We start from the raw sequence: 16,522 nt of genomic DNA, 5'->3' as shown, positions 1-16,522 counted from the left end.
AATTGGAGTCTTAATGATCCAGCAGTGACATTTAGAGGGCCAAGGAAGGCCAGAGGTAAGAGATCAGAGGCCCCTACCACTTCAACACCACCTAAGACACCAGCTCCTTCTTCTTCCACAGCTCCAGTACCTTCCTCAGCTCTAGTTATTCATCCTACACCTACACAGATACCATTTCCAGCTCCTTTATCTACATGACCTTCAGATTTTATATTTACACCACAGATGTTGCAGTCCATGCTCCAGAGCATCCACAGGGGGCAGTCCATTATCATGCAGAGCCTTCAGGGCTTGGGCTTGCCATCCATCATGAGCATAGAGGAGTTTGATGCATAGGTGGCCTGGCCAAGAGCCCAGCCTTCTCCTTCTAGAGGGGGTTGGGCCTCCGCAGCCCAGGAGCCTGCTTCTGAGGAGCCAGTAGCAGCAAAAGAAGAGGGGGAGGATGAGCTCACCCCTCCTAAGCCCTTTTATTTTGACGCAGATGCACACATGGCTCAAGAGGAGGGTACCTCCATAGATAAGATACCTGAGCCATCCTCTGCACCTACTCCTGAGGAGACCCAGCCATCTACACCAGTCACGGAGCCAGAGCAGCCTATCCAGGATTCATCAGCAGCTCCAGCACTAGATCTTAATGAAGATCAACCACAGGATGAGCAGGACATTTAAATTTGTGCATCTTGAACATTTTAGTTTATTTTAAATTATTTTATGATTTATGTTCAGTCATATTAATTTTAGTTTTTATGTTTCAATTATTTAAAATTTTAGCACTTTGAGTTGTGTGCTTGTACCAAAAGTGTGTTTGAACAATGAATTGATTGAAAATGATATACAATGGATTGTTTGGTATGAAATGAGTGTTTGAGAATGATTTGAATGAGAAATTGTATGATTTGAGTGGATTGGAATGATTAGATAATTGTTTTGATCAAGTTGTAGTCATTAGAAAAGAATGAGCATGTGATTGGAAGCATGACTGAAAATGTTAGTCAGTTTGTCAGATTGATTGTGAAGGAATGCATTAATCGTATCCCGGTGAAAGTGTGATCCTTAAATTTTGAGAGAAACAACTATCATTTAGTATTGATTTTTGCGTGAATCCTTGAAGTATGGACTGAATGTATGAAATTGAGGATGATGAAGGTCATGTTTGATTGTGATAGCCACTTAGCCAAAAAGCTGACCATGTGCTTGAATGAATCATCCCTTGTACCCAGTTTGAGCTGAATGAATTATTGATTGATTGAACCCTGAGCCTATACAGTGTTATCTCCTGCTACCTTGACTTAGGTTGTAGGAGAGCATCATCCACAGGAAGCACGATTCAAAGCAAATTTGTCCCAAATTTGGGGGAGTAATTATCAAGGTAAATTTGTTCCAAATTTGGGGGAGGCACTGGGTAAGAATGGAAATGGTCAAAGTAAACAGCATACACACACTATTTTTGTACATACACATAATGTCTTTGTATATATTGTGTTAAAAAAAACTGTAAGTACAAATGAAATTAATAAGTGTGTATGCTGCAAAATAATGAAATGAAGCTAAGTGCCTAACTAAAAGGCAAGTATGGGATGCGAATCAATGAAAAAGGGAAGGTTTATCTATGGATGAATGCTTTCCTAGAACCTAAGCTTTTGAATCCTAGAAAAACCATGATGTGTTGGAAGCCTAACCCCATTACAAGCCTAGAAAGTCCTTTGGATTCAATTTTGTGTGTTCATTGCTGTATGACATGAGATGAAATGCAAAGGTTGGGACTTGTGTTAGTTTTTTATGATGGTATAAGCCTAAACACTTGAGCTTGAGTGAAACAATGACTGTGAGGTTTGGTTGATGAACCTTCCTTGATTTCTGCCATCCTTACTAGCTTATTTCAGTTGTGACTCAAATGTGCATGTTTCTATCTTTGAAAAGCTGCATGTTTGTGAAAATCAATTGATTGAAGTAGTCCATGATATTCAGTTCATATGGTTGAATTTCTCTATGAACCAAACACCATTTTTGAGTGATCACTGTAGCTTGTTGTAATGACCCGCCTCGTCGCTACGATATCACCATCTTAAACCACGATAAATTCAATTTTTAAATAAAAACTCCCTTAATTTTTTATTTTTTTTGCTTATAAAGATAACTTTTGTCTTGACATACATTCACCAAACCATACACATTTACTTAAGAGAATATATATATATATATATATATATATATATATATATATATATATATATATATATATATATATATACACACACACAAAGGAATAGTAACTCAGTACACTTCATACACATAATGGAAATTAAGTCTGTTCATACATATAATTAAAATCTGAGATTTACATCTTTAGTTCAACAAAAGGAATCATGAACCAACTATGGAGGAGTTGATTAACAAAATACAACTCTCTCCCAAAATAATCTCAACGTCATCACGTCGGCTCGACGGCTTAGCGGCTCCTCAACAAAATCTCACTTCCTGCACCCTACTTTGTCATTCTGCTCCCACGAACAAGGTTCGCAATCATCATAGGTATCAACCACACGATACAAAATTGCAAGGGTGAGTTCATTATAAAAAGAACCAATGCTAAATCCAAATAATCACAATTAGCAAGAAAACATAGGCAAATATCATGAGCTTACACAACATTCATTATTCAGCACCCACATTCAATAATTATTCATCATCCACATTCAACAATTATTCATCATCCATCCATGGACTCAATCAAGACTGCTTAGAATGATGCATGCACCTGACCTCAACTCTCATATGCAATGCGGTACGTACCATATCCAATACCAAGGAAATAGCCTAAGCGTGTCCACACGACACCTCACTTAGGAAACCATGTAGTATTTGTCAAGCCCACCCAGTCGTGCACCGTAACTCTCCCCCCCCCCCCCCGTGTGGGAAACCAATTTTTTTTTTTTAAACCCCCCCAGGGGGGGACCGGAATTTCCCCCCCCCCCCCCCCCCCCCCTCGATGATCAGCCTGGGCCACAAGGGAGTTCCCTACCAGGTGACACACCCCCTAGTACAAAGTACATACTGCCACAGTTTATACTATTTCCCATGTCATATGAGGCATGAACCATGGGCGTCATCAAGTACCTGACCATGGATGAATTAAAGCTCCTAAACATCCCCTCATAAATGCTTAAATTCTTTAACCACTCTATTTTTCCCCACAAGGGACATCCGACAAGGTCAGTGCACCCCCCATGAACATACGACGTATGAACGTGTGCATCGTCAAGTACATGACCATGGATGAATTAAAGCGCCTAAGAATTCCCTCAGAAATGCTTAAATTCTTTAACCACTCTAGTTTGTCACACATGGGACATCCGACAAGGTCACTGCACCCCCCCCCCCCACAAACATATACAACATCCAATGTATGAAACATGACATCATCAAGTGCAAAGACCATGGACAGATTAAAGCTCCTAACCATCCCCCCAGAGATGTTTAGATTCTTTAACTACTCTATTTCTCACACATGGGACATCCAACAAGGTAATTGCACCCCCTATGTACATACACAACATGCACATCTCGATGCATTTCCAACATCATCAACATTCCATTTCAATATCATTCTCAACATAAACATCATCTCATCTCAATGACGTTATCAACAACAACAACAACCTCATTTCATATTCACATAATCATCAATTCATGTTGACATGATTTTCATTAACAACGTCATCTCAAATCAATATCATCATAAATATCAACATCACCACATATCAATTAAAGTCATCAATAGCAACATCAACAGTAAGTCGTATTCCGCATATACATATTTCTTTCGTGCCTGAGATTCACACTCCCCAGGTCTTCAAACAACACAAGTCAAATAAAGATAATAATTTCATTCATCAACAATAAATATATCGCATCCCATTCATCAAAAACATAGTTTTTCTTGAAAACTAGCATGCACATCAATAACAGTTATATCACATCCCATTAGTTAAAATGTTGTTTTTTATAAAGGAAAATCAGCATGCAACAGGGACAGACATATATTCTCATAGCTAGGTTCCCTAACCCTAACTATGGTGTCAAAATGGTAACTTTTATAATAAACTCTCATCACCTATCGTGAGCTCCCCGTCGGTTCCTCTTTGCGTCACTTAGAGGCCTCTCTTTTGTTCACGCTTGTCGGTCCAACGCAAGTCTCTATTACGCCAAAACGAAGGAAATTACTATGGATTTCAGAAATAAGGTTAACAACAATATTTTGAGTCAAATACTCATGTCACTACATGAAAAGGCTAAGGGCGTTTCGGATTCTACAAAAGGAACATCATTTTGAAATTCCGATCACACCAATGTGATCGGGGTTCAGTGAAGGTCATCAAAATAACACCTATTTCATAAAAAGATAATGTTTACAAAGTTTCTTTCTCTAGGGTTTTTCAAAGGACACGTAAAACATACAATGGTGGTTCCAAAGTTAGAAAAGATGCAAAGATAAGCTGAAACTAACAAGGAACAAGCGTAGAGTCACGGTTACCTCGAAGAAAATCGTGAAGGTCAGATTGGGCTTCGTTCTCTACCAAAACCGCGAGACAAGTTTAGAAGATTCCGCTCTGATTGAAGGGTTCCTCTCGGTGTGGGGTTTCAATGGAGAACTATGGTGGTTTGTGGTAGCTACTGGTGGTTGTGGGTGGTGAAGAAGAAGCTTGGGACGTTGGGGAAGGGTTTTGGAAGAAAGAAGGAGAAAGGAATGGTTGTTTTCCAAGGCTACACGAAAAATAACGTTCGCAACACTCTAGTGCTTTTGCTCTCAAGAAAAGAAGCGTTTCTCACACACAAGAAGACATATCGCAGATCGCAACGGTCAGATTGTGGACATGTGCCTATGAACCTCCAGACCAAATTTCGAGAAGATCCAACGGTTAACGAATGCAGGAGGGCGCTTTTACCGAGATGACTCAAACAGCTTCCTTGAGAAGCTTTCTCATGAGGCTTCCTTGAAAAGCTTCCTCATGAGGCTTCTTTGTGAAGTTTCCTTGAGAGGCTTCTTTGAGAAGCTAAAGTCTTAACTACCCACATCCCTCTAATAACTAAACTAACCTCCTTGAAAATAAAACATGGATAAAATAACACAACAAATAAAATCAAACATCAATTATAATTGCTAATATTTCAGGGTGTTACACTTGTCACTTGAGGACAAGTGAACTGTTCTTTCTTTTCTTGAGGACAAGCAAAACTGTAAATTTAGGAGAGTTTGTTAGTCTTCTTATACGACTAACTTTTGTATAGAAAACATTTTCCAAAACTTGTATAGTTCCCCAATTTATGGTTATTTTGTAGTGATTTTTGTAAATAAATCTTGTTTTATGGTTAAAGTTGTCTCTAGAATATGTTCGTTGGATTTAATGATGAAATATGCGCAATTTCATGTAAAAATGAGGGTAAGTTATGAAGTGCTAAAAGTGACAGTTGAACTTAGTTCATCAGTGGGTTAAGCGTGCATCCATCGCTAAGTGCAGCTTCAGCGCGCTTAGCGCGACAGAAGAATCTGGTAGGACATCATCATCAAGGTCGAGCGCTAAGCGCAGCAGTTGTCTTCAGCCAGGCTCTACGCACAACTGGCACTAAGCTCAAATCCACTTACTCGCGCTAAGCGTGAGGGTGGCGCTAAGGGCAACGTCACGAATTCAAAACCTATTTAAAGCTTGTTTTATGCAGAATTAGGGTACAATGCCTAGGGCACAGAATTCCACAGCACACCACAGTGTCTATTTCAGGAAAAGAGCTTTGGAGGCAGCAAGAGGAGCAGCTTTTGTAGAGATACCTAGGTTTTGTAAGCTTATTATTGTTAGGGTTTCTTCTGTAATGGCTGGCTAAACACCCTTGTTGGGGATTTCTAATGAACAACTAATGTAATTATTTTCATATCTAATTGATTGTGTTTCTTGTGTTCAATGCTTCTTTCAGTGCTTAAATTTTGTATGCTCTTGGTCTAATCAACCATTTGTGTGCCTAGTTAGGTGATTTTAACATTGGCAAGTGTATTGTTGCCTTAGAACTTGAATGAAGCAGAATTGAAACTTAGTCTTACAAGAGGGATCTGCGGATTAAGTTTTGGTTTTAAGTATGATGTTACAATAATGTTGTTTGGTCTAAGTCTAGTCCAACAAGAGGGATCTGAGGACAAAGCTTAGGCTAAATTATTCTAAACTTTTGTAAGCTATTTAAGCTGAGTCTAGTCCAACAAGAGGGATCTAAGGATGAAGCTTAGTTTAAGTTAGTCTAAACCTAGGAGGGCTGTCTAAATTGAGCCTAGTCCAACAAGAAGGATCTGAGAACGAAACTTGGATTGATTCAGTCCAACTAGGGATCGAGGTTTAGTAATTTAGGCTACAACATAGAACACAAAAGCATGATTGATTAGAGAAACATCCTTATATGCATCAGTTGGTCTGTTAGAAAGACCCAACACTTCTACCTACTGCTGTCAATTTTACTTACTTGCATTTTTATTGTTTTTATGCTAGACTCAATTATCAATGTTTCTTTCAACAATGTCTTATTTCTGAATTTAACCCAGTCTTAGACTAGTTCCCTGAGTTCGATACTCAGATTCATCCGTTTTAATTTTAAATACTTGACAATCTGGTGCGCTTTCCAGCAAACCGGATTTCCCTTGAACATATTTGTACGAAGAAAAAGTGGAACAAAAAGTAACTGTAGGAGAAATCCAACACAATGATGTAAGTAAATTTCATATCATTGAGTAATAATTAATATTCCTAATGATATACATCATTAGAAATTTTCATTCCAAATGTTAAAAATAGGTTTATGGATGAGTGGAGTTCAAGCTTGGGTCATGCTTCGGTGTATGGATTCCTTGAGCCTCAGTCCATACACAATGCAAAGGATAGACATATTGAATGTCAACATTACATTAAAACATGGGTGAAGGAATCCCAACGAGAGGTCTACCTAGGAGCTTACTTGAATCAATAATTAAAATTTATGAAAATGGTTGTAAGAGATATATGTGCACTATACGTACCTAATTATTATCGAATTCAGGGCCCACTGGCAGCTGGTTGTTCTATGTCCTAGGAATGTTGTTGTTGTCTGGTTTTGTTCGTTGAGGTTGCATGTTAAAAAACACACATTATTTCCAATTTATATGATTAGATGAGTTTTCGAGTAAAAATTCATCCAACCCATAATTCCAATCCCTGTTTCTTATTCAGAATGATGAATGCACTGTTGAGGCAACAATTTTGCATTTCTACTATTCATAATAACTTAAAAGTAAAATAACATTTAAGAAAATCATCCAAGCTATTTACAAGCAGCACAATACTCTATTAAAATTTCTTTCTCCAACCTCTTTTATTGATCTCATTATAACCTCAAGAACTGATGTCACGCAGCAAAACGGGAGTTACACAGGCATACCATACTACAAGTCACCTTTACCTCCAAAATATAGATATCATTAAAGCAACAGGAAAAAAAATTAACAGATTCTTTTTTTGATTCCATTAGCAAAGGCTTTTACCCAATAGTACCCCATAACGTGACAAATAACAAAAGGGCCACTGGCTAAACAATGAATGCACTAGCAGCCACCAACAGGAACTTTAACTTGGCCTCTAGGCTTCTGGGATTGGATTCAAAGCTTGAGAAAAGTTTGTTGATTCCATTCAGGGAAATCAAGGCAAGTAAAATTACTTCTTGTGTTTTTCATGTCTTTGTTCTGACAAAATTAGTTTACTTGTTTTCACTATACTGTTTCATATAGTTCACCAACTCTAGCTCTAAATCATGTGTCAGAATAATGCATGTTGAATGTACCATACCTAAACATGATGGCACGTTGCAATCTTATGTTGGGTTCAGGGTTCAACATGATAATGGCACAGGCCCCATGAAAGGAGGAATCAGATACCATCCTGAGGTTAACACTAAAAAATTTTAAAGTAACTACTCAAGGTTTTACCTATGGTTGTGATAAAGACATGCATTCTTTTGATTGAAGAAGTAGTCTAGCACTGAGTTGCTATCAGATTTTTGTCAATTAATTGTTTGGTTTCTTTCCCTTAATTTTTTGTATAACTCACAAATAAAAACAAAATGTGGGGACATTCGTCTGAATATCCATATCTTTAATAAAAGCTTAATTTCTATTAGTTCCTCAAGCTAGGGAGTTTGATTTTTTAGTCCTCCAAGTAAAAATTTGTATTTTTTAGACCCTTAAATTAAAAAAAAATGTTCTTTTTAGTTCCCTCGACAGAATTTGAGAGACTAAAAACTTTAAATTTTTATTTGAGGAAAGGGACTAAAAAAATGTTTTTCGAATTTAAGGGACTAAAAAATTTTAAATTTTTATTTGCGAGACTAAAAAAACAATGACTAAAAACATAAGTAAGCTTTTAATAAAAGATAAAATGGATGGTTCAAATTACAACTTAAATGTGTGAACTAGTCCCTAGAACTGTTTATATTTGTATATGGTGTGTTGTTTAGATTCTCAATTCTCACACTGAATCATTCTTAGTTATGCTTTAGCACAACTAATGACATGGAAAACAACTGTAGGCTTGTAGCAAATATACCATATGGTGGTGCCAAAGGAGGGATAGGTTGTGACCCAGCAGAATTAAGTATATTTGAGTTAGACAGACTTACTAGAGTTTTTACACAAAAAATTCATGATTTGATTGGAACTCACACAGATGTGCCAGCACCTTATATGGGAACAGGACCACAGGTCGGTACTAATTACACAGATTTTGAATTGATTCCGTTGCTATTTATTTAAGATTATATATACTTTTTTATTATGTTACTGTTATTTTATATGTGACTTAAATACATGCTGATATGATTTTTGGAATTCAATATTACCTTACTGTGTGGTTATGCATGTAGACCATGGCATGGATACTAGACGAGTATTCCAAATTCCACGGTTACTCTCCTGTAGTAGTGACTGGAAAACCTATAGTGAGTAATTGTTTGTTTCTGCCATTTCATTTCAATGGCCATTGAAGTGAAATCAAATCATATGTTTCATACACTATTGCCCTTCATGTTTTTTCAAACTAGGATCTTGGTGGATCTCTAGGTAGAGACGTGGCTACGGGATGGGGAGTCCTCTTTGCAACAGAGGCTTTGCTTAATGAGTATGGAAAGAGTGTATCTGGACAACGGTTTGTCATACAGGTACTTGTGTCTTGTACATTTACTCCAGTAAATCTCTATGCTAGTTAAAGAATGTATTTTGCCAGTTTCAAAATGATGTTCAAAGTAATGGTGAATGAAGACATAATTGTGGTAGTAATAACAAATGAAAGTTTGGGTTATTTTGTTAGAGATTCCCAGTAGTTAGTTGCAAGCTATTTATAGTAAATAGTCAAGTCAGAAGAAGAACAATTAGGACCTTCTTACTCTTTTGTTTTCAACTATAGCCTATAGGAGAAGAATGGAGCATTAGGTACATAGATGGTAAAGAACTGCTCAAAGAAGTGCTTGGATTTAGTATTATGATGAATTTGACATAAACTCATGCTATATCATATTGTGTTTTTCTCCAGGGTTTTGGAAATGTAGGGTCATGGGCTGCCCAATTAATTAGTGATAAAGGTGGAAAAGTTGTTGTTGTCAGTGACATAACTGGAGCCATAAAGAACAGCAATAGTATTGACATCCCAAACCTTCTTGAGCATTCCAAAGTGCACAGGGGAGTAAAAGGATTCCATGGTGGTGATCCAATTGACCCTAACTCAATATTGGTTGAAGATTGTGATGTTCTAGTCCCAACAAGTCTTGGGGGTGTCATCGATAAGTGATAAAACTAATTTATAAAATTCTTTTGTTCTCAACTCAGGCAAACAAGGGACACCTCAAAATATTTGATTATGTTAACAAAGTACATAGCACAATATCATCATCATAGCTTACTTTGAAAGCAAAAATAAAATTTAACCACTCATTTTTCTTTGTTAGCTTAGTAATTGTTTCCTCATATAAGCAATAGTTGAATTATATAATAAGGAAAAGGTCTAAAGCTAATTTGTTTTTATTATAATTTTATCCATCTTTTGGTATGGTTGAAGGGAAAATGCAAATGAAATCAAGGCCAAATTTATTGTGGAAGCAGATAATCACCCAACTGACCCAAAGCCAGATGAGGTTAGTTTACATTTTCTCTTTCCTTCCCTTCTTCAAACAAGAAACAAGAAATGCACTATTGTTAGCTACCTTCCTAACTTGTAGATTCTGAAGAAGAAAGGGGTTGTCATCCTCCCAGACATATTTGCAAACTCAGGAGGCGTTACAGTTAGCTACTTTGAGTGGGTTCAGGTAACTATTAATTTATTTAATGAACTACATGATTTCATACTATTTAAACACATGTTGCAATTATGGTTTAATAGTTATTTATATTACTTTCCAAACATATACATGTTTTAATGCACAATTTGATAAATATGATAACCAACATGTTATGAGTTAGTGTAGGAAAGATGTATTCTGTATGGTATTCCCACTAGCCTAATGCCAGTAAAACAGAGTATAAATTGCTGCAAGTTTTAAAGTCTAAACTTCATAAAGAAGGATGGGGTTACCAAAATTGGTTCTTTTGTCCCGTCTTCGAAATCCACCACGAACAAAATAAGTAGCCTGTAATGTCAAATTTGAATGAAGCTAGCATTCCAGGACTGTGTTTTCAAAAATAAAAAATGGAGAATCATCATGTACCTGAAATGGGAGAAGTATATCTAGAAGTCTGAATCTCCATAGTAGCCTCAAAGAAGCTTCACCAGATCCATAAGCTAGCATATAATTTATTTCCATCAAAAGCCTACTCTGAAACCTTTTACCAACTATAAAAAATGTGTACCTTCTCTAATCCAATAGTCCATTTTTTAAAGAATAAACAAATATGAAATGATACATACCTTCTCTAAGTTGTACTTCCTGCTCCAAAGCCTCTAAAAAATTTGCTTTGGAGTAATGCCACTAACTGGCACTTCTTCTCCCCACGAGTTCTTCATAATCCAATAGTCTTTGCCACCCATCGAACCATAACCCACGATTAAACAAACAAGAGTCACTTTTGTTGAATTCTTTGAGCAATTCTCACCACCATAGACTCCCTGTGATCATTAGAACACAAGAAGTTATAAAATTAGCATAGACAACCTTCTAAACATTAATTGCACATACCCAAAATTTTCAAATTTGAGTAATCTTTCAAGATAGTATATATATAATCAAATTCAATTAACCACTTGTCAATAAATAAAGATACTTACAGCCACATAAAATTGAAGGTCAGTTGCATCTATGCTCACACTAACAGGTTGTTTGCTAACACGACACAAGATTCCCAGTAACTATCTTGTTTATTCCTTCTATGGCCCCGATGACACTGAAAGCCCAATGGCTTTCTAACAAAATAACATGTTAAATCAGTCCACAAAAATATATATTTCATTAATGTTGTAAAATGAAACTATTTTACTACACACATCTTATTGAAAAAGTGAGCAATTTTTGTTTTTGAAAAAATTATATATTTTTTGAAAAATGATTTTTTATTCTAAGACTTAAAAAAATCATATACGTAGATTGCACGACTATAGTGAATAACACAACTCATTTTGTCACTTAATTAAATATAAAAGGAATATTTTTTAACACAAATTTGAGACATAAAAAATTTGTTTCTTTAATTTTATAGTGTATTGTTGAGATGCTCCTATATGAAAAAAATGTGTATAAAAGTAATCATATATAATATTACAAATAGGGGTGGGAATAGGTCAGGCCAGGCCAGGCTTTAAAAGGCCTGAGCCTAGCCTACGATTAATTTTTGAGGCCTGAGCCTGGCCTATAGCCTATCAAAGGCTTTTATTTTGGCTCGGCCTGGCCTTTTTAAAAGCCTAGCCTGGCCTGGTAGCCTATTTAAAAGCCTATTTAAAAATCTTCTTCACATTAAATCTTTAATATTCCTAGTTGTTTTTACCAAAAAAAAAAATAACACACCTTCTATAATAGGCTAAACAAGGCCTTAATATATAATTTGCCTTAATTTTTAATCTAACATTAATTTAGTTGATGGTCCTAAAAATATATTAATAATATAAACAGAAATCACCAAATGATATAAAATAATCTAAAACAAAAGAAAACCTCATACTTGAGGTAGTATCATTCAAGTCTATCAAACCAACATATTAATTATTACAATAAAAAAATAAAGCCTACATCTCCATTCTATTTGAACAGAACCGGTGCATAAAATATCTACCAATAAAATTAATAGTAACGTCATTTCATTATTAGCTCCTCCATATCCACTATAAGATAGGATATAATTTTTGTATAGAAACGTAATAGGATATGATAGGATATGATTTTTGTATAGGAACGTAATAGGATATGATAGGATATGATTTTTGTATAAGAATGTAGGATATGATAGGATGTGATTTTTATTTGCTCTAGAATAAAGGAAACCTAATAGGAATAGAAAAAGGAACTGTTAATAGAAATAAGAAAACTAATAAAAATAATGAGAAATATAAAGAAACTCACACCTTGTAATTAAAATTTTACTTAATTATAGGAATGAAATCTGCTAGTTTTTTTAAAAAATAATATTAATTGTACCCAAAAAATAATATATATATATATATATATATATATATATATATATATATATATATATATATATATATATATATATATATATATATATATATATATATATATATATATATATATATATATATATATATATATATATATATATAGGCCGGCCTATCAGGCTTATAAGGCTTTTTAATATGCCTAAGCCTGACCTATTTAATTTAATAGGCTTTTAAAAAAGCCTGAGCCTAACCTTTTAATTAAATAGGTCAGGCCAGACCAGGCTTTATGTAGGCCAGGTCGTAGGCCCCTGTAGGCCGGCCTAGCATATTCTCACCCCTAATTACAAATAGTATAATTTTAAAGTGGTGGGTTTACAATCACAATTTTTTTAACCATGATATTAAATTTTTTCAAGTTTTTGCAAGACTTACTACAATATCATGTTTGATATATTTTTTTAAAAAAACAAATGCATGATTTTAATAAATTTAATAGTAATAATAATAATAATAATAATAATAATAATAATAATAATAATATTTCATTAAATAGGTCAGTCTGTTAAATCTAAAGAGCTTTTTGGATCATCTAAAGCTAGATCTTTTTAATTAAATAAATTTAAATAAAAATCTTGACTTAATTAATATTCTAAAAATGTTTTTATCTTAATTATACTAAAATTTACACTCTTGTGAGTGGTATGTGCTCTATTTTTAGTCTTAAAGTATAAATATGCTAAATGCATGGAGTGAAATGAAGAATCTCAAGAAAAGAGGTGATATAATAAGTAATGGAAACAATTTTTGAATGATGCTATGTTAATATAAAATCTTACGGCATTTTCCTTGGTCTCTAACTTCAGTTACAGCTCCTTTGTCCCTCCAATCTACAGAATGAGGAAGATTATCCTATTACAGAGAGAGAAAAACAAAAAATATATCATTTCAGCAATGCATGCCAAGCTTTCAATATTCAATCAACATTTCTGGTGGGGTGAACAAAAAAAAGAGTGTTCACAGGTCCTCTTTGAAGATTGTTGGCAAACAAATAATTAAGATGATCTCAGAAATTATCAACTGCTCTCAAATCCAAAAAGTTCTATACTTTAGGTTATCATCAAAAAACATTTTTTACCTGAATTATAAGATTAAGAAAATTACAGCCCACATAAAGTGTTATTGTTTTTATATGGAATAAGGGCAAGATTTCTCATAGAGAGCTTAAGAATCTCTCATGGATGACGAACCCTATATGGAATAATGCTTGCTTACATTTTCAACAATTAATTTATTACAGCAATAAAAGTCTGAATCCAATTTGACAACCTCATCAAACAGATATTTTTTCAAGAAGGTACAACATTGTAATAAGCCAAATGTTCCAATTACAACATGTAGACCTCTAACATGTGAGAAACAAGGGAGCTTTCTCTTTCCCTTCCTTTTCCTACTTAAGTAAGAAATCTAAGGTAGGTCAATAACAATCTCACTCAGTTATGCATATGCTAGGCAGAGCAAGCCAAACATTACTTGAAGGAAAAAAAAACACATCATTCAAAAAGCACATAAAAGAAAAGTAGAAGCATTAGTTACAAGAGTAGAAAAGCATACAATTGATGACAAGTAATGCAGCAGCTATAGCTTTTTATGGAGATGGAGTCCAATAAATTCCTGCATCTTCTATCCCTTAATAAAACCCAAACTGAAGCTCATCTAGCCTCGCTTCATCATCCCACATTCCATCGTAACTATCACTGTCATCAACATAGTATTCTCCCATGCCACCAGCCACAAAGTCCCAGGCCAAGTACTTTGATGACAAGTAACACCACCTTCATTAATTTAATTTTCTTCCAGCCCAAGAGATATACAATGTCCTAGGATATCAACTTAACTAAATGAGTACTATTTAGTGTGAAATAACAGCATTAAAACTATACTAAAATGAGTCAAATTTACAGCCTAATGCTACACTTGTCAGCACTTAGCACAATAATAAAAAAAACTACTTATCCACAAGATTTACCCTAAAGTCTTAAACTGCATGTTATTTATTAAAATTGTGCACTTCGGTTTACTTTTCAGCAATCAAAGTGAAGATGCTCTCAGTTTGGAGGCCAAAAACATTGAGTTTGTGGAGGGTTCCACAACTTCTTGTGATAAGCATCTCAAGTAGTCGATTGAGTTGGTCGGGCTAGCATCGGTTGCTCCAATCCTTGATGTCTATCTCTTACCAGCAGTAAGGTCTAGTTACTACATTAGCCCATGATTTGCACACCCTAGGGATCACTGTTACCCTTTCCTGAAGAGAAAGATTGGTGAAGATTACCCCGAGTGCATCAGGAATCAATTCAGCCCAACTTCGAAATTCACATGCTTCCTCCATCCAATCTATAAACTAACAAAATTTTGAACAGAGATGCATATAATAATTAAAAGCATTAAATACAGAGATGCATATAATAATTAAAAGCATTAACAAAAAAAATGGAACTCTTTACAGAAAAAACAAAGATGAAAAAGCATATTCCAAACTTAGTGATTCACACCCACATACACCAAAATATATGTCACAAGCATGTGAATGAATAGTTTAAATTGAAATATTCCCTGAACAACCAGTAAAAGGAAGCATCTTTCGGAAAGGGTTGGAGAGATAAAAAAACTGGAAGATAAGGGAAATTTTGAGGGCACAAAATTAAACTTGCTAAATTGAAGATAATTGAAAAAATCTCAACTTTATATGTTCATCTCACAGACATCCCCAACAACATGAAGCAGAGAAAATATAAAAGCAAGAAAATTCCCTCCCGACAAAAAATAAAAATGTGAATTTTTTGCCTAATAGAACAAAAATTGAAGTACATTTTTTTTTGTGGGGTGAACCCAACCGATGCAGCCTCTTTTTTTGCTGGTGCCTCTATGATGTCGTCGGCGGCTGCTGCTCTGATCATTATGGAGAACTTGAGGGGCTTCGAGTTGGAGAAGGAAAGGCGCGGTCGAAATTAGTGGCTCGGCGCTACGCGAGACTGAGTCTAGTGAGTGTGTGTGTGTGTGTGTGTGTGTGTCTCTATGATGTCGTCGGCGGCTGTTGCTCTGATCATTATGGAGAACTTGAGGGGCTTCGAGTTGGAGAAGGAAAGGCGCGGTCGAAATTAGTGGCTCGGCGCTACGCGAGACTGAGTCTAGTGTGTGTGTGTGTGTGTGTGTGTGTTACGATAATGCCACCGCATTATTAACTAAGACGGTTTTCTCGTGACCGTCGTAGAAGGGACGTCGTAAAAAAGCTTCTTTTTAGTAGTGTTTGGTCTAGATGTAAGCTTCATCTCCAATCTGACATTGTGCAAGCTCACCCATGTTCTTTTGCTCACTAACAGCAAGGTGCAAACTCTTTAGATAAAAACAACCACATTGTCTCTACTCAATTTACCAAATTACAGGTGGCTTTCTTTTGTGACTACCTTACATTTGTTCTTCTTCGTAGTCTTGTATACTATTTACCCATTTGTCTGTTGATTAAATTTATCTTCATACTTCTTTTTGCTAGTGTCTTACTAAGGTTTTTAATATGGTATCTACATGTAACGCATAACAACCAAAACTTTAAGTTATTGCCTAGTAGCCTAATTATTTTTGCCTAATATACCTACCATTGGATTTGTCTTAAATTATTTATCCCATATTCACATTGAATTCATAATTCTTCTGTATTTATGTGTATGTAGCCCTAAATTCAATGTTTACTTTGAGACTTATGATGGAGATGCTCCAACTTATTTAGTTAGGGTATCTTTATACAAATGTCTTTCATTATTGTGAGTGCTAGTCTAGCATTGGTCCAGTCCATATACTAATCCTAGCCCAAC

The 16,522-nt window shown here is 35.2% G+C and overlaps 1 long non-coding RNA gene across 4 annotated transcripts; it reads right to left on the bottom strand.

Annotated features, from left to right (window-relative positions):
* Positions 1 to 2,267: 2,267 nt before the first annotated feature.
* Positions 2,268 to 16,010, bottom strand: LOC102664897 (uncharacterized). 4 transcript variants are annotated; one of them, XR_005887053.1, is made up of 10 exons: positions 14,735 to 16,010; positions 14,268 to 14,533; positions 13,493 to 13,565; positions 11,316 to 11,450; positions 10,959 to 11,156; positions 10,759 to 10,832; positions 10,626 to 10,680; positions 7,052 to 7,119; positions 4,115 to 4,197; positions 2,268 to 2,498 (listed from the first exon to the last, which is right to left on the bottom strand). It is a non-coding gene; the product is annotated as an uncharacterized lncRNA (long non-coding RNA). The 4 variants fall into 4 exon arrangements; XR_005887052.1 differs by lacking the exon at positions 4,115 to 4,197 and having other exon boundaries at positions 14,735 to 15,838; XR_005887051.1 differs by lacking the exon at positions 7,052 to 7,119 and having other exon boundaries at positions 14,735 to 15,838.
* Positions 16,011 to 16,522: the final 512 nt, after the last annotated feature.

The sequence above is a fragment of the Glycine max genome, chromosome 11 (assembly GCF_000004515.6).
Source record: "Glycine max cultivar Williams 82 chromosome 11, Glycine_max_v4.0, whole genome shotgun sequence".
Taxonomy (NCBI): Eukaryota; Viridiplantae; Streptophyta; class Magnoliopsida; order Fabales; family Fabaceae; genus Glycine; species Glycine max.
Note: the sequence above shows the minus strand (reverse complement) of the source record. Positions and strands in the feature narration are given on the sequence as shown.